This window comes from Peromyscus leucopus, chromosome 9 (assembly GCF_004664715.2).
Source record: "Peromyscus leucopus breed LL Stock chromosome 9, UCI_PerLeu_2.1, whole genome shotgun sequence".
Taxonomy (NCBI): domain Eukaryota; kingdom Metazoa; phylum Chordata; class Mammalia; order Rodentia; family Cricetidae; genus Peromyscus; species Peromyscus leucopus.
In genome coordinates this window covers 11,413,858-11,438,128 of record NC_051070.1, presented here as the reverse complement: position 1 = coordinate 11,438,128, position 24,271 = coordinate 11,413,858, and the positions used below count along the sequence as shown (strand labels likewise).

General features: G+C 35.2%; 1 pseudogene; it reads right to left on the bottom strand.

Annotated features, from left to right (window-relative positions):
* Positions 1-6,234: 6,234 nt before the first annotated feature.
* On the bottom strand, positions 6,235-7,212 carry LOC114694130 (annotated as a pseudogene).
* Between the last annotated feature and the right edge of the window lie 17,059 nt (positions 7,213-24,271).

Below are 24,271 nucleotides of genomic sequence, written 5' to 3'. Positions count from 1 at the left end.
TTTATAATTTTAAATGTTTCTCGTACAGAATCAAATTCATAATATACTCAGGAATCCGTTGTATAAAGAGTTAAAAGCAGTTATTCGATTCCTCTAAACAACCATTTTCCTGAAAATCTTTCTTCAGTATTTCCTTATCATCTCACAGTCTTTCACATATTTAAAACTGTCTGTGCATCTCCTTAGGGAGTTTTGTTTGTGGTCCACTGATTCTTTTTTCTGTCTCATGTCAAGATTTGATGTTCTATTAACACAGATTTAGATTTTTTACTTGTGATAGATTAGCCACAATACATATTCTCTTTTCCTTCATGATGTTTCTTTTATATTGAGTTTCTTCTTTTAAAAAATTTCTTGTCAATTGACAACTTCATACATGTGTAATTCATTTTATCATATTTTACACCTGTTTCTCTCCTGTATCCCACTGTGTTTCTCTTGTTTTAAATGTTCTATGCTGTGCTAAATAATTAATATTTACAACTACTTGCAGTCTACTCTAAATGTACAGTCATGTTCCATGAGTCACTTGTTTGGGACACTTACGGTTTGAAATAAGACGAGGGATTGTGTTTGGCCAGAGTGTATCTCTTTTCTTAATGGAATATCCTGCTAGTGTTTTAGATGTATCCTCAGAGACACACACATACTTTCTTTCACACAGGGGTTGCTGGTTTCTTATGTTTTTTCACACTGGATTGCTTAATAACAAACATGGGAAAGTTGTGATTGTTGAGCAATGTTTTCCTACTTGCAGAAACACTCAACAAGAGCACAAACCTTTCCTTCTGTTCCTTCCTTTCTCTCCTTTAACACAATTTATATATTAGTTGCAAAGCCTTTTCAAGTGCTACAGGCACTGGATCATGGTGTTTTGTAGTGTGGCTTCCAGTCTGTGGGATACAACGTTCTCTGTAAAGATTTTATTATTGCTAAAGGCAAGAAATACTTTATTTCCTACATCAAAAGTGAGATGCTGCTCATCTTAGGAGTTCAGGAATGTATAATGGAAGGAGGATTACCTCAGGAGATAGAAGTTAACGTTTGTGAACTCTGAAGAGTTGGAAACTGTTTTTCTTCCTGCCAACAGTGCATAACTTCCTCCAAAACAATATTCTAACTTTTAATCCCTTCAACTGCACAGCTGTGCATGGACTGCTGGAACTAAAAGTGAAAAGCCAGGATCAACAACAGCTGCTAGCAGAGATTCTTGGATGAAGACAGAAGCTTCTGTTCCAGAGGGATTAAAATCCAAGACTCGAGAAAACACGAGAGAAAGTGATAAGTACATTATCTCATAAAAAGATGGAACATAGTTGAAAATTTTGTTTCATTATTCCTTCTAGGTTTTGTTTTTTAAAGAATATTATACCAGCTTCAGTGAAGAAAAATGTGAAATTAAAAGGAGATATTATATATTTGAACTTCAAATGAAGAAATTTGTAGGAATTTAAGACAAGCAGGAGAGGGTCTAGATAAATAAATAAATGGATATTGGCCATATTTATGCCTATGGGTCAAACTTTTATATAAATGAGGTATGCAGATCCTCATTCAATAAAATAATTCTGTCTTTGAACATTAGTATTTTGGTCTATTTCACAATTATTTTTGTAGGTATTTTGAAGCTGGTTTCTCAACTAAAGTATTATTAATTGATATAAGTTCCTATTGTAATTTCATTCTATATTTAACTATCAGATAATATTTTTATAATAAAATTTTATACAGCTGTTAATGTTTATAGTTTTATTATTTATGTTTGAGATTACAATATAATTACAACATTTCTCTATTCCCTGTCCTTCCTTCAAACCCATCCACATATTTTCCTCATTCTTTAAATTAATAGCCTTCATTTTCATTAATTGTTACTGCATGCATATATCTATGTGTATATAAATATATATTCAAAACTATAACCTCCTCCATCTGTATAATGTTACTCATATGTATGTTTTTAGGGCTGTCTGTTTGGCATGGACAATCAATTGGTGTGTTTTTCTTTGAGGAAGACCACCTCTCCTGATCCAGCTTTCCTCAGTTGTTTATAGTTCCTTTAGTAGAGTTGAGGGCACTTTTGCCCATACATTTTGGGTATCTCTATTGGTATCATTCTTACTCAGATCTTCACCACTCATCAAGGAAAATTCTCTTTGCAAGGATGGAGACCCCTAAAGAAAAACACAACTAATCAGAACACAGAGCTGTGGAGCCCAATGGGTACAGATACAAAACACTTCCATATCTAAGGCTCAGAGAACATTGTAGAAGAAGGGCTGGAAAGATATAAGAACCAGAGGATTAGGGAGTTTGCTCTGAAATTTTCTTCTAGCAAAGTCAGAAGCTACACCCATAGTCTTACCAACATGACAGCCCAAATGCCAGCCTATAAAATTTTAATGATTATATTATTTCATAAGTTGTTGACCAGTATATGTTTGGATTAAATTATGTATCACATGAAGGTAATTAAGTTTTTCTCTGTTTAGTGATAATTTAGTCAGCATTAATTGTGTGACAGATATTTGATGAACACATAAAAATGAGGCATCATACTATTTAGATGGAATAATGCTAAGCTCAAACATAGCATTGTTGTAGTGAAATACACTATTTTTGTTTATGTGATATCTGTGTATATATGTACAGATCTAAGAATATTCTTGCATCTATGCATTCATGAAATATATTTGTGTGCATACATATATGAACATATAGTTGTTCATATATGTGTTTGTGTATTTATTAATTGGTACAAGTATATTTATAGTTAATAACCATATTCATATGCAGCTGCATACTATATTTTCTATCATAGTTATTGTCTTAGGGTTTTTTATTGCTGTGAAGAGACAGCATGACCACAGCAACTCTTATGAATAAAAACATTTAATTGAGGTGGCTTGCTTACAGTTTCAGAGGTTCAGTCCGTTATTATCAGAATGGGGAGCATGGCAGCATGCAGGCAGATGTAGTGCTGAAGCTAACAGTCCTACATCTTGACTCAAAGGTGACAGGACATTGACTCACTGTCACACTGAGTGGAGCTTGAGAAAAGAAACCTCAAAGCCTGCCCACACAGTAACATTCTTCTTCCAACAAGGCTACATTTTCTAATAGTGCTACTCCCTTTGGGGGACATTTCAAACAACCACATTCTACTCCCTGGCCCCCAAAGGCTTATAGTCATATCATAGTGCAAAAAATGCATTCAGCCCAACTTCAAAAGTCCCCATAGTCTATAACAGTCTCAAATTTGTTTCAAACTCTAACATCCAAAGTCTCTTCTGAGATCCATGATAATTTCTTAACTGTAATCACCTATAAAAGTCAAAATCAAAAAGCAGATCACATACTTCCTACATATAATGTTACAGGATATACACTACCATTCCAACACACAGGGAATGGAACATAATGAGGAAATGCTGGACCAAAGCAAGACCAAAAATCAGCTGGGAAAACTCCAAACTCTGTATCTCTGTGTCTGAGGTCAAAATGCTCTACACATGTCCAACTCTGTTCAGCTTTGTTGACTGCAACAATTTCTTTCTCTTGGGCTAGTTACACTTTCTCTGTTGGTAGCTCTCTTCAGCAGATATCCCACTACTCTGACACCTTGGGTTCTCCAAGGCAATCCAAGCTTCAACTTCATAGCTTCATGCAATAGCCTCTCTACTCGGCCTCCATTCAGGGACACCATTGACACATGACTGGCATCAGTGGTTGTCCTAAAGTGCCAAGGCAACTTTCATAATCCATCTCTTCTATCTTTCACTCTAAAGGCAGAACCAAGTGCCCAAAGCTGTCAAGTTCTACTGTTTACAGGGGCTAGAATATGGCCTCCTTGTTTAATAACTTCATCAGCTTTATGTTTTCTTTTACTGCCTAAACTTAGCTCTCCTTACACGTGATCTTTAGACCAGGCTGGCCTTAAACTCAGAGATCAGTCAGCCTCTGCATTCTCAGTGTTGGGATTAAAGGTGTGCACCACCACACTGAGCTCCAAACTTTTCTTTAATTCCTTTCCACAAACTGAAAACTTAGCTATGTGGGATCTTGCCCTGAGGTGATGACCCCATTTATTCCATTTCTTAATCTATTTATCTCTTTGAACAAAGAATTCAGCTCCATTCTGCTTTGTGGTGCTCTTCTTCTCAAATATTTTTTCCTTGCTCAGCTTGATCCTTTCATTATGTATCTTCACTAGAGTTACCACTAATTTCCACACTGCAAAGTCTGGTAGGCTGTTTTGAGATTTCTTTGGCCAACAGAATTAATCCAAAACACTTCACTTTAGCCTCAGATGAACTCTTAGGATAAGAGCAAAAGGCAACCACTTCCTTCACCAAAATATCACAAGAGTGATTTCTAGGTAACAAACTAAAATTTTCTCTGAAACCTCTTGAGTCAACTCCTGACATTTCAATCCTTATCAGCACCATTTTTCCCATGCTTCTACTCTTATTCCTCATTAAGTAGTGCTTAAAGCATTCCACTGCTTTCCTAACCCAAAGTACTAAAGTCTATATTACTCCAAACAAAAGCACAATCAGGCCTATCACAGCAATACTCAAGTCCACGTTGCAACTTCTGTCTTAGTTAGGGTTTTTTATTGCTGTGAAGAGACATCATGACCATGTCAACTCTTATAAATAAAACCATTTAATTGATGTAGCTCCCTGACAGCTTCAGAGGTTTAGTCCATTATCATCATGACGGGGAATCTGGCAGTATGCAGGCAGCCATGATGCTGGAGCTGAGAGTGATAGAGTCGGACATGGCCCACCTTTTGGTTGAGTTTTTACCTCTGGTTGGTCTCTGTACCTCAAGTAACATATTTTATCTTAGGGCACATGAACGGGAGATGTGAAAGCTTGTGCTGGTTCTCAGTAATGATTGCCTGGCCAGTACGGTAGCATCACAGGGAAGAGAAAGCTGTGTGAGTGTGCCTGAAGTCATGAGGACATGCAAAGAGAACCCAGCCAACAGTGATACTTGATGCTCCCAAAGTAGTTGTTGGAAAAGATCAGAGAAAAGAGAATGTGTTTGTTTGTCTGTCTGCTTTTTTTTTTTTTTTTTTTATCATGGGGTTTCATCTAGCCCAAGCTGGCATCCAACGTTCTGTGGAGACAAGGATGGCTTTGTGTTCCTAATCTTCACGTCTCTACCCCTAGAATTCTGGGATTATTAGCAGTCACAACCACGGCACCATTTTTCCATTGTTTCACTTTTCCACAGCAGTGGGAATGGAGCGGAGACCTTCCTGGGTTGTCAGTGAGCCCTCTACCTCTTGAATCATAATCACACCATTGGTTTGGTATTCTTGTGACAAGGCTTCATGTAGTCCAGGCTGGCTTCAAAAGTAATCTTGGAGTTCAAATTGTCCTGGTCTTACTGGCCAGCATGGTTAATCTTGTCAAATTAACAGGATTTAGAACGACCTAGGAGATGCTAGAGAGGATGTTTTCAGAGAGGTTTAGATGAGAAGATCTACTCTGAAAGGGTGGCACCATTCTAGGGGTCAGGGTCCTTGGTTAAATACAGAGAGCAAATGGACCACCAGCACTGCCTGTCTCTGCTTCCTGGGTGGGGGGATGCAATGTGACAGGCTGTTGCTTTCATGCCTTCCCTGTTCTGATGGACTGACTGTACCATTAGACAGCCAGCCAAATAATCTCTTCCTCCATTGAAAAAAATAAGACTTGTCCTGTCTGCTATATAAAGAATATCGTCAGACATGGCCACTTAAGAACATTTAAAAATGAACATTTAAAACTGGCCATGTTGTCAAGTATGTAATAATGGTACCTATAAAATATTCTTTAATTTCTATTACATTTCTTAAACTCTGTCTTAGGAGTTTGGAGATACAGTACCCACTCTTTTGTTCCTGGAATATTTTTGAAGCTGAGGGAATGGGAAACATATGAACATTTCTACCATATTAGGGAAATTTTTATTTGATAGAAGATTAATTTGAGAATAAATATATGTAGTTAATTTGATGATAAACTAATCGTTTTTGTTTAGGGGAGCAGTGAACTTTGTTGATGGTATTCAAGAGAGTAGGGCTCCCTAAGCTCCTCCTGTCACTCTGGGAGTGTGGGATAGAAACTGAGGGAGATGCTCAATGTCAGGGGCTGAGTCGGGACAGGAAATGCTCAGCAGCTGAGGGGCTCTCTTGCCCTGTCCTTGCTGGTGTGTGTGGGGGGGTTCAGGGTGGGCTTCTTACACCTTGGAGGCCATGAGGTCCACCACCCTGTTGCTGTAGCTGAATTCATTGTCATACCAGGAAACAAGCTTCACAAAGTTGTCATTGAGAGCAATGCCAGCCCCAGCATCAAAGGTGGAAGAGTGGGGGTCACTGTTAAAGTCGCAGAAGACAACCTGGTCCTCAGTGTAGCCCAGGATGCTCTTTAGTGGGCCCTCCTACACCTGCTTCACCACCTTCTTGATGTCATCATATTTGGCAGGTTTCTACAGACAGCATGTCAGATCCCTGACAGACACATCAAGGGTAGGAACATGGAAGGCCATGCCAGTGAGCTTCCTAATCAGCTCTGGGTTGACCTTGCCCACAGCCTTGGCAGCACAAGTGGATGCAGGGATGATATGCTGGGCAGCTCCATGGCCATCATGCCACAGCTTCCCAGAGAGGCCATCCACAGTCTTCTGGGTGGCAGTGATGGTGTGGACTGTGGTCATGAGTCCCTCCACAATGCCAAAGTTGTCATGGATGACCTTGGCAGTAGGTGGTGAGGAAGCATTGCTGACAACCTTGAGTGAATTGTCATACTTCTCATGGTTCACATCCATCACAAACATGGGGGCATCAGCAGAAATGGCAGAGATGATGACCCTTTTGGCCCCAACCTTCAAGCGGGCTCCAGCCTTCTCCATGGTGGTGAAGACACCAGTAGACTCCAAGACATACTCAGCACCAGCCTCATCCCCACTTGATGTTGGCGGGATCTCGCTCCTGAAAGGTGGTGATGGCCTTCCCGTTGATGACCAGCTTCCCACTTTCAGTCTTGACTGTACCGTTGAACATGCCATGGGTAGAGGCATACTAGAACATGTAGACCATGTAGTTGAGGTCAATGAAGGGATCATTGATGGCAACAATTTCAACTTTGCCAGAGTGGAAGGCAGCCCTGGTAACCAGGCATCCAATTAGGCAAATCCGCTCACTGAAATCTTCACCATCTTGTCTCAGGAATGAGGCTGGCACTGCACTAAAAGATAAGGCTGTCTCTGGAACTGGGAGGAGCAGAGAGCCCAGACTATCTAATCTTAATAGTAGTGACAGAGTTGGGATATGATGTCAGAATCAGGCAGAATGGTATCAGATGAGTCCAGAACTAAACATATTTAATTTAAAAAGATAAACATTCTCTGAAAAAATCTAATTAGTAAGAATAATAATTTACCTTTTCTAGATTTCAAATCAAAGTTAACCTGCTCTTCTGTAAATAACATATGCAACTTGGATTTTTTCCTTTATATACTATTATTGCTTTCTAGATCAGAGGCAACTGATTGAATAGATACTCTTTTCCTACAAAATAGCTTCTTGCTTATTTCTCATGTCTCATTTCTTACTGAGATCTATGTGGTTATGGGATTTGAGCAGACTTACAGGTCCTGAAGAGCTCCAGGAAGAAGTAGAAGTGAAAACATTATTAATGTCTGATCTTACATAAAGATCTTAGACAACCATTCTTCCCTCTTATTGGAGAGGGTCCAGAAAAGACTGTCACTTTCTTGTAGAAACATATCTGTTCTGGAAAGAGGCATAGACTTTTTCCCCAGTACAGGGCAAAGGCTCTGTAGGTGACAAACCTGTGAATCTCTGTGAATCATGATGTGGAAATGTCTATATTCTACATTTATTTGTCAGTATTTATTCTTTAATCCACATTGCTAGTCAGTGTTGTTTGTTTATTATTCTTAGAAAGGTTTCAGAAAACAGCAACTTGATATTTTTATGCAGAAGTGGTGTACTACACAGAGAAAACTAATAATATTTTAAAATATTGGTTTTCAAATTTGATTTGTTTGTGTACCTTCATATACAGTAAAGCCATTTCAAGAGTTCTTTCAAGGACAATATGAAACTCCTAAAAACCACTCAAACAAGAAGAGCATTACATTTTTCTTCACTTTCAAAAATGTCTGATGGAATTTATGAGATTTAAATCTCAAGCTATGTGAGAATAATACTTCCATGGAAATTGCAAGTTCTTGAGTACTAAACCAGAAACCATACTTACAAGAAAAACAAGAACTCATCTTTAGATGTAATACTACTCAGTACCCAAAAATGCATGAAGAAAAAAAGGTAAAATTCTGAAAATTAAGACTTAGAAAGCCATAAGTAAAGTGTATATGTGTAAGTACATTATTTATTCTGCACAGCAATTAATTTACTCAACACTCCATGTCCTATGTGACAACTCAATGAAAAATTTGGAGCTTATTTAACTTAATAAAAATATTAATAAATGATAGTGAATCATAGATGAATTTTGTTAATTTTTTTTCTGCTTTCTGTTTCCACCGAAAATAAGATGGTGAGGAATAATCTGATCAACTTTCCTTTGGGTCTGGTAGATAACTTTGATTTCCAACCTTCATAAAAACATTTATAAGTGTTTATCTTTTTACTAGATAGATATATAGGTTATTCAGTATTTTTGATACTGTACTATGATACTCCACTTTATATTTCTAAGTTGGTTGCAGAATGCATCTTGAGAACTGAATCTGAAGGAAAACAGGTAAAAACTAGTCTGAATTCATTAAACATTTGTTGAAAAATAGCTTATTTAGGAGCATCTTCAAATATTGTTCAATTTCTATGTGTTCTAATGAATATCCTCTATGAAATTAAAACATTTGTTTGACAAAATTTAAGTATTTACGACACCCTCTCTTGAAACTGCATCACACAGAGCAACAGTCACAACAATGACCTAATGACTGAGTGCAAAGTCTGTGGAATAAATGTTCATAACCAGATCCCAGCTCAAACACCTCCTGGCATGATAAATTTTCTTCAACAACTTGATTTTTACCTTTTTCTACCTCGCCTTTTTCACTCTTGAGTCTTCATTCTCTCACAGAGTGGAGGCAGCAACAGCAAATCATTGTAGAATCACTTGATAAATAATAAGTATGTCTTATATTTGCTGAGGCTATTGTAAATCAAATCATCTAAACTGCATTACAAACCAAACTTTACTGACAGTTGAAATTACTTTGTCATCTGATTTTATACCTTTTTTTAAAAATTTCACCTATAGAAAAAAATGTGGATTGTGCCATATTTATTTATTCTTGCTAAAGGTTATACTCTGTTTTATTATAACTTATTAAATGTGTTACTTTCTGTTTCTGCACTCAATTTTCACATTCATTTTGATGATGTTTCTGCAAAGACTTTACTATTGTACTATTAGTTTTATTCATCAGGTGGCTAGAATCTAGAGATGCTGGATGTTCAATAAAGCCTGTGTGTGTGGTCCAGAAGTTATTATATGGGTATAATTGATATGAATAATTAGTGAACTACAAGCAATGTGCATTATTCTAGATTTTCTTACAACCTTATTTCAATGAAGAAAAAATTGAGCCATCCAGAAGAACAACTTATGCTGAGGCAGAGGAGGCTAACCCTGTGTCTGAGTTCTACTGTCTGTGTGGGTGGTGCATTATGTTGACTGTATAACTCCTATCCAGTCCAAACAACAGCATATGCCAAGTCCTGGGAACATATGTGTAAATCACTATATCCTACCTGGTCTTCCTCTGCTTGAATCAAGACTGATACACAGTCACAATGTTACTGGCTTTTGTTAAAATGGGAATACATTGATTATTGGTGGATTCCTCCTGTCCATTTCAATTTCATCTGCTGCTTTCTGGAATTACAGCTACACTTGAACTGTCTCACTTAGCAGTTGACATTAACTCTATAATCATCACCTTTTGCCAACTAATAAAACTAATGGTGAAACTTTTAATGGGCAAATATTGTAATAGAAGGGAAAAATAAAAGCTTCATTCACAACTTATGAATTTTATCTTTTATTGTTGACCTAAATATTGGTAGGAACTGGGATATTTCCCTTTTAAAATTAGAGAGTAAATGTCCATGTAATTCTTGTGTCTAAGAAAGTTTGTTCTCTGAATTGTATTACTATCTTCTTAATAATAAAAAAATCAGTTATTGAAATAATAATATGAAATTTACTGAGAATTTAATGCATTCTTAGTAATGGGAATAACAATATTTTAAATGTTAGGCTTGCTAAACAGTGAATAGGAAATCCACACATGAAAAAATACATTTATTAATTCAATATATATGACAAAAAATAATACACAAAATATAAGTTTTACTTTCAGATGAGTTATTGTAAATGAGTAAATTATATATTAAGAAGATTTAATTTAAAAAGATTAAAGTCCTCTATCTTTTAATTTATTATCATGTGTATTTGTGTGTATATGGTGCATGCATGTGACTATGTAGGGTCACACACAGTAGTACATACCCATTCAGAGGCCAGAGAAGTATATTAGGAATATTCGTGTATTTTTCGAGACAGGGTTTCTCTGCGTAGCTTTGCACCATTCCTGGAGCTCACTCTGTAGCCCAGGCAGGCCTCGAACTCACAGAAATCTGCCTGCCTCTGCCTCTGGAGTGCTGGGATTAAAGGCGTGTGCCACCACCGCCCAGCATTGTCTATCTTTCTTCAATTTACTGCCTTGAAGCAGGGTCTTTCAATGAACTGGAAACTCATTTTTTAGTTAGGATAGCAGGGCAATAATCTCTCAGGATGCACTAGTCCCTATCCCTCAATTCTGGAGTTACAGGAACAGTTGACATGCCAGTCTTTCATGTGGAGACTCCAACTGTGATATTCATGCATATAGAACAAGGACTCTTGCCTGCTGAGTCACATTCCCATAACCTCCTCCAATATTTTATTATTGCCTCAGTATTACATATTTAGTTATATGAATCTATATTGATTTAGGCTGTTGAAATGTAATAACGTGTATGTCTATAAATAATAAAAAAAAAATCTGTAGCATATGGGTGCTTACAAAAGTGTCAGTATCTGCACACTTGTAAAATTTTCGTTGGAAGGCCTTGTTGGCTGGTCAGAGGTTGCAGTCTTTCGTGGTCTGGCAGCTTTTTCCAAGAACTTGGTAACCTGGAGACTCCTTCCCTGCAGCAGAACTTCCTGCTCCATGGATTCCCTTATCTGGAGAATGTCTCTGGGCCCAGAGGACCGACCTTATCTGAAAGCTGTCTCTAAGCGAGATGTCAGGTGTGTCTTGAGCTTGACCCTCGGCACAGATCCCTGCTAAGAGGACTTGGGCTAGGAGCTCTGCTAGAGGACCCCACTGCCGCTAAGAATCCGTGTGAGGGAACCACGCTATTTAACACAAATTAGGGTTTGTCCACGGCCTCCCCAACCCTAGGTGTTCCTTAGAGTCTGGAATAAAGTTGAGCTGATTCACCAAAGTCTATCTTCGGGAGAGCTGTCTCCGTGGTACCCACAGAGGTCCTAACCCTGTTACCTGTTTCTGCTCCCTCCCACTGCAGACCAGTGCAGTCAATGATCCCCAGGAAAAGCAGAACCACGATTTTAACCTTTATAAGGAAGTGCTTTACATATTTATTTTTACATAATGAAGTAACTGACAAAATGAACTTCATAGGATTGATTTAAACTTATAATTTATACCATATCTCAGGGAACAATGATTTGTGTATTTCTTGGTTTTAAGATTTGATATAAACTTCAATTTTTAATATCTTTAAAACTCACTTGACTAGGATAAGCATTATGTACAGCTTTCATTATCCTTATTTTTTTCAATAAGTGTAACAATATTAGAGAACAATAAATTACACATTTATTAGTAATCAACCAACATAGGGATCAGTAATGAAAAAGTGAAGTAGTTCTAAGAAATATTGTTGATATTTATTCTGGTATGTTGAGAAATTGAGGGCCAGACAAGTTATAAAAATAATAACAGAAAATTACATCACAGGAAACTCACTGACAAATAAAAAATAATAAATACATCAAAAGTTGATGAAATTAATTATTGGTATTTTGCAACCATGATAATATGAACATTATTGGAGCATATTTTTCTGTTCAGATAAAATACTTTCAAAACAAGAAAAAAATAGTGAAATATAAAGGAACAGCACTTAAAATTAGCTACATGTGTGCTTACAATGTTGCAAATGGGGAAATCAATATAAGTTTACCAAGTTCTAAAACATAGGGAGATATCCAAAAATAACAGTATGTGTCTGCTAAGATCAATTGATGAACTAGTTTAATTCATGAAAATGATATAAGGAAAAATTATAGACTTTCAAAAGAGAAAAATCAAGTCATTGCTGAAAATCATAAGCACATATCTACATATGTACCCACAATATCTCAACATGTGGCAGACATCTTTATTTTCTACTATTTTTTTTAAATGAGAACAGATTGAATGCTATTCACCACATCTGTGAGACAATGTAATGAGTGATATACTACTGACACTATGATGATATTACTAAAAGGATTTCTGTCATAAAAGGATGTGAAAGATATGTAGGCAAAACAGTCATTGTGTTATAAAGAAGGGAAGTAAGTTTATCTTGTGAGACTACTAGGAAAAGCTTCCTCTAACTTCTCCCAGGTATTATATTTCAGGATGTGTTGTAATAAGAAATATTCACACACAACAAACTAGAGAATTCCAGTAGGATCCTGTAAATCTTCTCTGTAAATCTTAATAGTACTCTTACCAAAATGACAATGTGAGGAGACAAAAACAGAGATAAGGGGCAATAATAAAATAACAAAATGCAGAATGTAACCCTCCTTATTCTGTTGTTTGAAGAGTGTTGAAGTCTATCCTATTATCAAAACTGAATTACAAAAAAGGGAGACTTAAAAACCACAAAAGACAAAATAGCGGGTGAAGAAACGGGAAAGGTTTCAAATAACTATGTCCAATGCTGGCAAGTAGCCAAGATGGTATCAGAGCACAATGTGTCAATTTTCATGGCATAGAAAACCATCTGGCTAGTCTAGAAAACAAATGTCGATGGAAACTTGCTGATTTCTTATAGTGACATTACCAAAGCTTAACATAAAATACTGACAAAGAGATAAAAAAGAAAAAAAATTAGTCTACAAATGTGATTCTAATGAAAAAGTCAAAAGTAACAAACATACTATTAAAAAGGTACACTTGAAGTACATCATTAACTAGTTTAAAAGCAAGTCTTATCAATAAGAACGATGAAGCAAAGTATAAAATTCTTAAAGTAGACTAAAATATTTCAAACAAACAAATATTTTAGGCCCAATCCCACCTAAGGTACTGAAAGTAGATTTATAATTTAGAATGGCCCTTAGCACACTATGTATATGTTTGAAATAAAAGCATACTATACTTAGTTACCTGTGGAAAAAAGTCATTTCAGTTATTATAAAACCTACAGGATAAAACTTTGATAAAGCTATGTGCCACCCTGGAATATTTATACTTGTTCATGCATTTTCAACTTTATTCTCTGGAAATAAAGTGTATTATTTTAAATGAGCTCAATTGTACAAGTTCTTGTGACTTGAGATAATCTTTGTTTTCAACTTTTATTGATTCTTCGTGGGTTTCACATCATGCATTCCAATCCCACGTATCTCAGTGTCCCTTCACCCTTGCAACATCCACCCCCTCCCAAAGAAAACAAATTTAAAAGAAGAGAAAATAAAACTAAACAAACAAAGCAAAATAGAGAGAAAAATCTTATCACAGGAGCTGTAGTGTGGCGTGTTGAGTCCTACAGTTTACCCATTAGTCCATTCATCTTTACTTGCAAGTGTTCATCGCCTGGAATCACTGACCTGGCTAAAAGACTCTGGCTTCTGCTATGCCACCAATAGTAGGCTCTCACTGGGGCTCCCCTGGAATAGCGTGATGTTGTCCTGTGTTGTGGAGATCCTGATAATTTGGATCAGTAGGTTCATCCTCTTCACCTGGACTTGAGATAATCTTATATATTTATGAGCATTTTTCCAGAAAATGTAAAGCAAAAATGTTGGAAGTTTTAAGTAATATATTTTTCTAAATCTGTATCAATACTTGACGATTAAATATTACAAACTACAACTTAATTTTTAAAAGAAGTTGGAAAACCATTCTCCAGAATACATATATTTTCAAACTGTAAAATTTTAAATGCATTGGAAAGCATAAGTCTATTAGTCTTCGACATTTTATTATCATAATATCACGAAACATAATTCTCCTCATTCATATTAGAACATTTCTGTTATATAATATAAATGTGGACCTTGACACAAGATCAGAGATTGTCCTAATGCTGTGATTTACTATTACTCATGTCATAGGCACAACATTTAGAATTGAGAATAAAAAACAAGCAAGGTTTTAAGCAATATTTTTTACTATTTTATGTGTATGTGAGTGTGATTATGTGAATATATGTTCAATATAAGTGAACTTTTATCGGAATCTGGGTGGCCAGAAGAAGACATTAGATTCCCTGGAGTTGATAGAGTTGCTATTATATGCAGGCATAAACCACTCAGTGCAAATGCTGACATCTGAACTCTGTTCCTTGGCAAGAGGAAAAGGTACTTTTAACTGCTAAGTCATCTCTGTAGACCCATAATACAATGCTTTAAATAGGTTGTGTCTCTTCTATATTTCAAATCTCTTTTCTCAGTCTATAGTAAGGTCAGAATTCTTATAAAATTTGTATCTGCATGTCATATTGCTTTAAGTATTCAAAAGTTTTTATTATTTGTATTTTTGAGTGTGTTTGTCTGTGTATCTTGTGTGAGAAGATGCCCTTAGAGACAAGAAGATGCCATTGGATACTTAGGAGCTGAATTTACAGGCAGTTGTGAACCACCCAGTATGGGTACTGAGAACAGAACACTGGTCTTTTGGAAAAGCAGTCAGTGCTCTTAACCACTGAGCAGTCTCTCTAGGTCTTTTGTGTAATAATAATTATTATCATTAACAATAATAATAAATGTTAAAAATTTGAAAGAGTTGTAGTATTAATATGTATAAGAAAGTTAATGAAGGGGCTGGAGAGATGTCTCAGAGGAAAAGAACACCAGCTGCTCTTCCAGAGGTCCTGAGTTCAATTCCCAACAACGACATGATGGCTCACAACTATCTAGGATGTGATTTGATGCCCTCTTCTGGAATGTAGGCATACATGCTGGAATGCTGTATACATAATAAATAAATAAATCTTTTTAAAAAAAGAAAAGAAAGTTAATGAAATAAACTGATGTCATTGACTTGCAAATCTGATTATTTGACAATAATTAAGGAACAGCTTTAAAAAGCCCACAAAAACTGGTAAATTTACAGATTTCATAAATGTTGGCAATGGTTAAGTTCAAAAATACATTAAAACACTTCAAATTCTAATTTTATTTGTGACTGTCTATGAAAAGACTTTAATAACAAAAATTAAAAATCAAAGAGTGTGTGTGCCACGGGTGGGTGGCCTTGGTGTCTTTTCTCCTGCAGCAATTTGTGTGACACTATCAGCTGAAACCAGGGATTAACTTCCAAGCTGAGTGTCAGTTTGATTTCTGTGTGCCTTACAACCAAAATGCGTAGTGTCTTCAGCCATGGGGTGCTATTGTCTAGTTCTGGCAGGCAGCCAATTGACATCATATTCCAACCTCACTTCTCTGTATTATCTATGTCCAAGAATGAGTTATAACTTAAAATACACTTTTGTTATATATTGTTTATTTATTTTTGTTGTTGTTATTACATTCTGACTGCTGTTTCCCCTCCTTCTTATCTTCCCAGTCCCTTCCTCCCCTTCCCCCATCCACTTTACCATTTCTCTTCAAAAAAGGGCTGGCTTCCCATGGATATGTTCTGCTATACTCACAGATTGGTGCCTAGTCCAATTGCCATCTGAGAGTCATTATATGTTCTTAAGAAAGAGGCTACAAGGGCTGTAGTCACTGATCAATAATGAAGAGCACTGCAGTTCTTCCAGAGGACTCAGGTTGATTCAAAACATCTACATGGAGGCTCACAACTGTCTATAACTCCAATTTCAGGGACTCCAATGTCCTTCATGTGGCCTCCACAAGCATCTGGAATACATATGGCATACAGACATATAGGAAACAGCATTCATAAACATAACACAGTACTTTTATTTTAAACAGGGCTATAATATTGATCATTATTTTATTCTTCATGCCATTGTATTTTTGATATTTAGGTCTTCATAATCATTTTTTTAAGGAATTTTGGGTTTCTATTTTCAATACTGCTACATTAACTTTCAATGTTTATAGCTTTCATACCTTCAACTTTTAAAAGCAAATAGATTTCTGTTCTCTTAATATATCTACTTATATTTTAACAATTTCATAAACAAATTTTCAGTGTATATTTATATAGTATTATCAATTCCTATTTTTATTTATTTTAAAATTTTGTATGTGTGTAGATAAGAGCTGAAATTACAGGTTTATGAAGCTTGAGTACTGGGAACTGAATTTAGGTCATCTGTAAGACAACTATGTGCTCTTAACTGCTGAGCAGTATTACTGTTTAGGAGATATTTTGCTATTGTTCAGTAATACCATTTTTCCTAAAATCACCTATTTTTCAGTTATAGTTTGTAACTGTTTTTGAACTTTGCATCAATCTGTCAATTCCTTACTAGGAAATGAGCACATATTGTGAGAAAATATGAAATCATCAAATTTGATGTACATAAGTTAGCCAAGCAAAGATCCTGTGTTTAGCTCTTGAACTATTAATTATTAGATTTGTCCAGATACCATTATTCCTAACTATAAAGCATCTCTAACGATATATATCCAAACTTCTAATCTGTTCTTTTTACCCTCTAGTATTGAGAAAGCCAACACTCTTCACTTGTGCTTATATAACTTCCAAAGAAAAACTCCTGGACATTGTTCTGGACTGAGCCATTCCACAATGTATGAGTGATACTTATATAATTAATACTTGATATATTCCATATGAAATATATATATTAAATGATATTAATGAGTATAAATAATTTAATTTTCAAATATTGAAAAACATAAAATCTATTTTCTTTTTTTAAATTTAATTTTACATATCAGCCACGGATTCCCTTATTCTCCCCCCTCCCACCCACCCCACCCCCCACCTTTCCCCCTATCCCACCCCCCATTCCCATCTCCTCTAGGGCAAAGACTCCCCTGAGGATTGAGTTCAACCTGGTAGATTCAGTCCAAACATAAAATCTATTTTCATTCAACTGTTGCATTATATATTATTTATTAATGAATAGAATTATATAAAGTGAAGAATTATAGAACTGTGAAATATTTTAGCATAGTGGTTTATGTTGTATGTAATCTCTGTACTCAGAAGTCTGAAGTAAAAGTTTCCCTTGAGCTCAGTTGTTCCTGATCAGCCTCAGCAATATACATAGAACCCATAACAAAGAAAGCAATTTTTTTAAATCAAAACGTGAATATAACTTCATAAAAATAAACAAGGATTAACAATGTGAAAATCAACCTGTTATAGCAGTTTCCCATATGCTAGACTTTAACACATTTTCAAAACATAGAATCTTAATGGTTATTTGTAAATTTATAATCTTACTTAATACAGAATTATAATATCTTCTTTTGAATAATGTTAAAAAGGGCAAATACTTAACCCAAGCATCACAAAAACTTCTTAGAAATCTTCTTTTATTTGTCAAATACAGCAGTATCAATGTTTTTAGAGCAATAGAATTTTAGTTTTTTATAAATACAAGTAAAATTAATTGATATGTCATCATGTTGCAATATCAAATAAAGTAGAAGCAGCTTTTCAATTTTGTAGAGCTGGCCTACAGACAGTTGTTTGGATAAATGAACATTTTGAAGGAAGAAAATTCCCCCTTTCAAAAGATGCATTGAAAGTGTCTTAGATACTGCTTGTATTGAAAGTAAAGTGTCTGATGAGGCTTGCCTACAATTAGGAAACATTGAATAAAATCTTCCATTTTCAGAAACAGATTGAAACAACCATTTCAAAGTAAATCACAATTGCACTATCAAGCTATATAAAAAGTTCCTCTGTATTGCTCAGTAAATCATGAAGTGTGACAATAGGGACACTCAATAAGCTTCTGAGAACTGCATAATAAATCAGAAAAGTCCACAGTAAGTTGCACAGTAAGCTCTGCTGTGTTAGTCTAGATAGTGGGATTTTACAAAGAAGTCATGAATCGTATCTCCCTTCTATTCTGTGCCCACTGTTACAGTGGGGCATCTCTCAGTTAAGGGTAGAACTTGCTAAAGAACTAAAGTCATCCCCATATTAGCAACCACCACATTGTGGGGGAAAACCTATTTTTGTCTATATAAAATAAAATCATTGAAGGCCAACAAGTGCTTAAATGTTGAACTATGACTCCAGCCCTTCTTTTTGGTTTTATTTGTGATAATGGGAAATTTTGAGCAACATCTTTTTAAAAGATATTTTTATTCTTATATTTTGGACAGCCAAGACAACTAACGAGGAGCTCTAAAACATATATATGAATAACACAATATAGACTGAGTAGGCTATTGTAGATGTAACCAACTGTCTTATTAAATAAGAAACACAGAACCAATGTAAAAGAGAAAGCTAAGAGGTCAGAGCTCAGAGCTAAAACCTTACCCTTCCTCCTGCGGTGCTCCTACCTCTCCGAAAGAGAGCTACTTCCTGTGTGTTTGTCTTTAATATAGTCTTTCTGTTCTGCCTTCTCATTGGTTGTAAACCCAAACACATGACTGCCTCGTCATTGCCTGTAAGTACAGCCCTCCAGGTCTTAAAGGTGTATGTCTCCAATGCTGGCTGTATCCCTGAACACACAGAGATCTGACTAGCTCTGACTACCAAGTGCTGGGATTAAAGGCGTGTGCCACCACCACCATGCTCTTGCTATGGATCTAATAGCTCTGACCCTCGAGCAACTTTATTTATTTGATATACAATTAAAATCGCATTTCAGTACAAATAAAATACCACCATAGGCTATAATATATATTATGTGTAGATAATATATATCTCTCTATATATATTGTTCCTACATAATGCAACAGTTAATGAAAAATGGGGAATGAATTTGAAAGAGAACAAGTAGGGGTATATGAGGTGGTTTGAAGAGATGAAAGAAAGGGAGAAATTCTGAAATTATAATCACGAAAATAAAACTGCAAAATATTTTCTAACATGAAATGCTTGAAATTTAAGACAATAAATGATAATTGTACATGGCCAAACTTTTTTACGCTCACAAATGTGATGCTTAATCCAGAAAACTGATCAGAGAACTCAATAGAGTCGATGTAGAGAATATTAATGAAGAAAATGGCATAATTAATATTCTCTTAGTCCCACATGTAATATTTCTGTTTAGGCAGAGGTCTCCAGATGGCAAGTATTGCATTTTTATTTCATTTGTTAAATGCACAGAATGTCCCTGCATTTCAAGATAGTATAAAAAAATCATTTATTCAAAATATTTTATCAACCCTCACTCCCTATAATGAATGAAACATTAAAATTAAGCCTATTCACATGCAGCCAAAGCCATAGCAGGTGAGCTCAGGCCTTCAGAGCTTATCCCACTCAGAGTAAAAACCACTGAACACAACTTCAAAACAATAAGTCTAAGTGGACTAGAAAACTGGTAAAGTAGAAGATAGTTGTCCTAACTATGTAAGACTTGAGGTGCAATATAAAAGTCAATGCTAAGCTTCTATTTTCCATTCTACATATCCTTCTTGGCATTATAGAACCATGATTCTCTTTGCAGGAACAAAGAATTTTCTTAGTAGTCAAAGTAGGAGGAAAATGGTGTCTTTGTTACTTTTCTATTGCTGTGATAATATATTACTGCCAATCCAATTTATGAAACATAGATTTTAATTGGTCTTAAGATTTTAGAGTATTAGAGTCCATGATAGTAGAACAGCACATGGTGGAAGAAATAGATGAGAGGTCCCATCTTGATCCAAAAGTAGGAGGCAAAGAGGAACAATGGAAATGGTATACTAGACTTTTGTAATCTCACAGCCTACCCATCTCATAATGACACACCTTCTCCAACAAGCTTAATATTTGCACAATATTTATATGACTGGATTGTAAACTATGTGTTCCAAAGCCTGTTGTTAACTAGTTATGACTGAATGTTCATCCTTGCTTATGCACAGCTTTACAGTTTCAAAACAGAATGAAAAGAAAGTGGTGGAAAAGGGTATTTCATTTAATCTACCTCTTATCTTATCTGTGAAACTCATCAGGAAGCTGACTATTCCCTCTAACTTGCACAAAGAAAGAATTGCATAACAAGAAGATTCCATCTTACTCAAAACATGTCACCCAACTACAGCATATTACATGTTTCAATTTATGTTAGTACCCATGAAACACTCAGAATAAAATAAGAGAGTGACTATGTATGGTATATTTCAAAGAAGAATTTTTTGAATATTTTTTTACAGCGAATGAATTATAAATGTTTGCAGGGTAAATAAAATTAAAAGATCATATAATGTATACATATGCTGAAACATCACATGGTACTCCATTAATATGCAGTTTCAACATGCCAGTTCATATATTTAATGAAAGGAGGTTACATATTCTATTGTACAATGTATATAACATTATTGAAGTGGCACAAATACAGGGGTCAGGGACACTTTTATTATTTCAATGGATTAGGAAAAAGCAAGTAGGGCTGTCTGAGCTATAAAATGGAAATTAAAAATAATAGAATTGCTCTTTATGTTTACTCTCACACATGTGATTATAAACAATATAATGAAGATATCCACACATGTAAGAATGCACCTATATTATTATTATTATATTATATTATTAAAATGTAAATTAGGTCAGTAGATTAGAATAGTGTTCATTTCTTAGTTTTCTTGGTACAACTAAAAAAACAAAGAATTTCTGGAATTTTTTCTATGAATTAAAGCTATCTCAAAATCTATAAGATCAAATTAGTCCATGTCAATGGTCATAGGTATGCTACATATTAATAAACTGTATGAAATTTAATATTTGATATGACATATTTTAACTGTAATGAAGTTATGATTACTTAGTTTATGTCAGCCTCAAGTCTTGAAGAGAATTATTTTCATTCTTCTAACTGTATTGTGCTATACCTCTGTTATCAACTCATGAAAAATTTGGAAATGATTCAAATAGATGTGCAACTTGTTAACAAAGCAGAACAGAGATAATTGAAAATCAAATGAAACTGTTACAAAAATATAGACAGAAGCTTGCAGAGACACTTTTTCATGTTTAAACTGAGTCTTCAGACCGAGCTTATATAGTGCTGCAAATTTAAATATTACGTACTTACATTGTTCATAGAACAAGCCAAATAATATATTTCAATTACTTTAGGATAATCTTTTCTGAATTTCTTCCTGTGCATATTCAAGAATTTCAATTTATTCTGTGTCAGACCATCATACTTCATGTATTAACTGAATTCTTACTTTCCTAACAAATGACTAAACTTAACTCACGTTAAACTCTTATTAAATATATCAAATACAAACACATGTACATGAGTTTTCTAGCTCGTGAAAATAATGACACAGCACCTTGTGGGGCACACATGAGCCACAAAGATGGTGCCCACAGGAAGTCAGTTTAAGCTGTTAACACAGAGAGTAGATACAAAGGATGGTGTGGAGAGGGTGTTAGCTTAAATTCTATTTGTCTAACTTCCCCTCCGCACCCTCTTTGCTTAAGCTGTTTACCCAGAGAGTAGATACAAAGGATGGCTGAGAGGAAGTTAGCTCAGCTTGTCTATATGGAGATTAGAGGTGAATAGTGCAGAAGGGAGTTAGCACAGGTTGTTTATGGTAAGATAAGATACTGAGATCAGGAGATGATGTCAACGTACAAACAACTCATAAACAAGAAAATGAATATAGGGGACCTTTAAAATGATTGGTCGGTTCCTTCACCCTCTCCTAGAGTTCTGAGGTTTTTGCTGTAAAAGAGGCTTACTGCCTAACAATAACGGAGTTCACCTTTCCCAGGTTCCAGGTCACCTCTTCACGGGTGACCTAAGTTCCCAGTGGGGCAGGACCCCACAGCACCTTTTATAGCACTACCTGCTAGGCTGTTGTTGTTTCCCTCCAGTAGCTACATTGCTTTTTGACATTCCTTACAAATGTCTTCTAACAATGCTGTTGGTCAATGTGATTGAAACAATCCACCCTAAATTGCTGTGTGTAACAGATAAAGAATTCTCTTAATTGATCTAAAGAAGTTTGTTTCTTCATAAACCTAAACAATTGTGTGATGAAATTTGCATTAAAAATAAAATGTAGAGTTGTAGATCATGTTTCTACTGCTATACCTACAGTGTAACCCCCACACCTGCCGGGCAGGGATCATTGTAGAAGATGGGGTAGAAAGACTGCAAGAGTCAAATGACCTGGGTATTTTCTGTGAGAGTGGGCTCCTAGGATTGTCAGAGCTAAGCCGGTAAAGTCTCACCAACATGACTATCTCAACTTGAGCTGAACAAAGACAACAATAGTCATGCTAATAGGGACTTCTACTTCAACCCTACACAAAGAACTACAAGCAACTAAGGAATGCTGAAAGCAGGAGCAGCCTTCCCCAGGCAAGACAACACAGATAATGTACACACAACTAACATACAAACTGAGCCTGATATCTTTACGTATTTTGGAATATATTGTAAAATATATGTGGAATATAATTATAATAACAACTAATGAAAAAGAGGCCATGAATTTAAAAGAAAACAATGAGGAGTATATGGAAGGAGTTGTAGGGAGGAATGGGAATAATGAAATGATGTAATTGTATTATAATTTCAGAAAGTAGCAATAAAAATACAGTGAGATTTTCAACGCATCATTGAAATATATGCCACATGTAAAAGCTTTATTTTTTTTTATTTTTAAGAATAAATAAAAAAATAAAATGGTGTGCAGGATTTATGTTTGTTTCTCAAGCTTGTGATGTAAATGTACAGCTATTAATATTTTCACTGTTTTATGATTAAAAATGTAATCCAAATAGTTTAATACATTCATCAAGGTATCTTCATGAAACAATACAAATGAAAGTTACATCCAAAGGTAATTAGTTAATAATTTTGTGAACTAATAGCTCAAATGCATTACCACCATTAAATTTGTTGATCATTTTCATTTTCTTTTTACTCCCTTCAACACGTACACTTAAAATTATTCTTCAAGTTTAAGAAGTCCATGACTCTATAAATGGTGAAAATACCAGCCACTCACTTTGACACTTATAGTGACATAAATTTCACCAATGGATAAAGACAAAATTATTGTCATTCAGATTGTATGAATTAGCTGAAATTAGTTCCCAATAGAAAAGTACCATGACTAGAGAGTAAAATAACAAAAGGAAGGACATCTGACAGAGAGACTGTAAATGTGATTGATTTTATACTTTAACAAATACATAGCGCACATATATGCACCACTCTCTGTGTTCTGCTGGCACTTATACTCGTGGTTGATAATCAAAAGTTCTGAATCTCTTATGTGAATGTAGGCATAATCATGAAGAGGGACCACGGGCTATGTCTTTATTTTTCCTCACTTGCATTTATTATCGAATTAAATACCCCCCTTGGGATCACAGGAAGGGAAAATTACCACCTAAAATCACTGTTTTGGACAATTTTATCAAAACAGTATTTTATCATCAGTGATGTTTAAAAAACTAAGTGTATATTCTGGCAATTTATGTCATATTGATATTTAGTGAAAGCTACTCCTTTACTAACTCTTGTCTTTGTTAATGAGAAAAAAAAAACTTCTAAGAAAAAATTCAGCTCAGAGGGATCTATAGTTTATTTAAAAACAACAACATCAACAAAATCCCACAAGCAAAAACCAGGCATTTCTAAAAGAGCTCAGAACAGAGTCAAAATTCACAAATTCCTTGATTTAGTTAATGGTTTCTGGAACTGGATTTGCAATTTAGTTATATATATTCCTATATTGTGTACAACCCTTGGGGTACTTGCTTAGTAATGGTAGTTCTGAATCATATGAAAGTTCCATTTTTACTTTTTAAGGGACTTCTATACCCTTTTCCACAGAGACAGCAC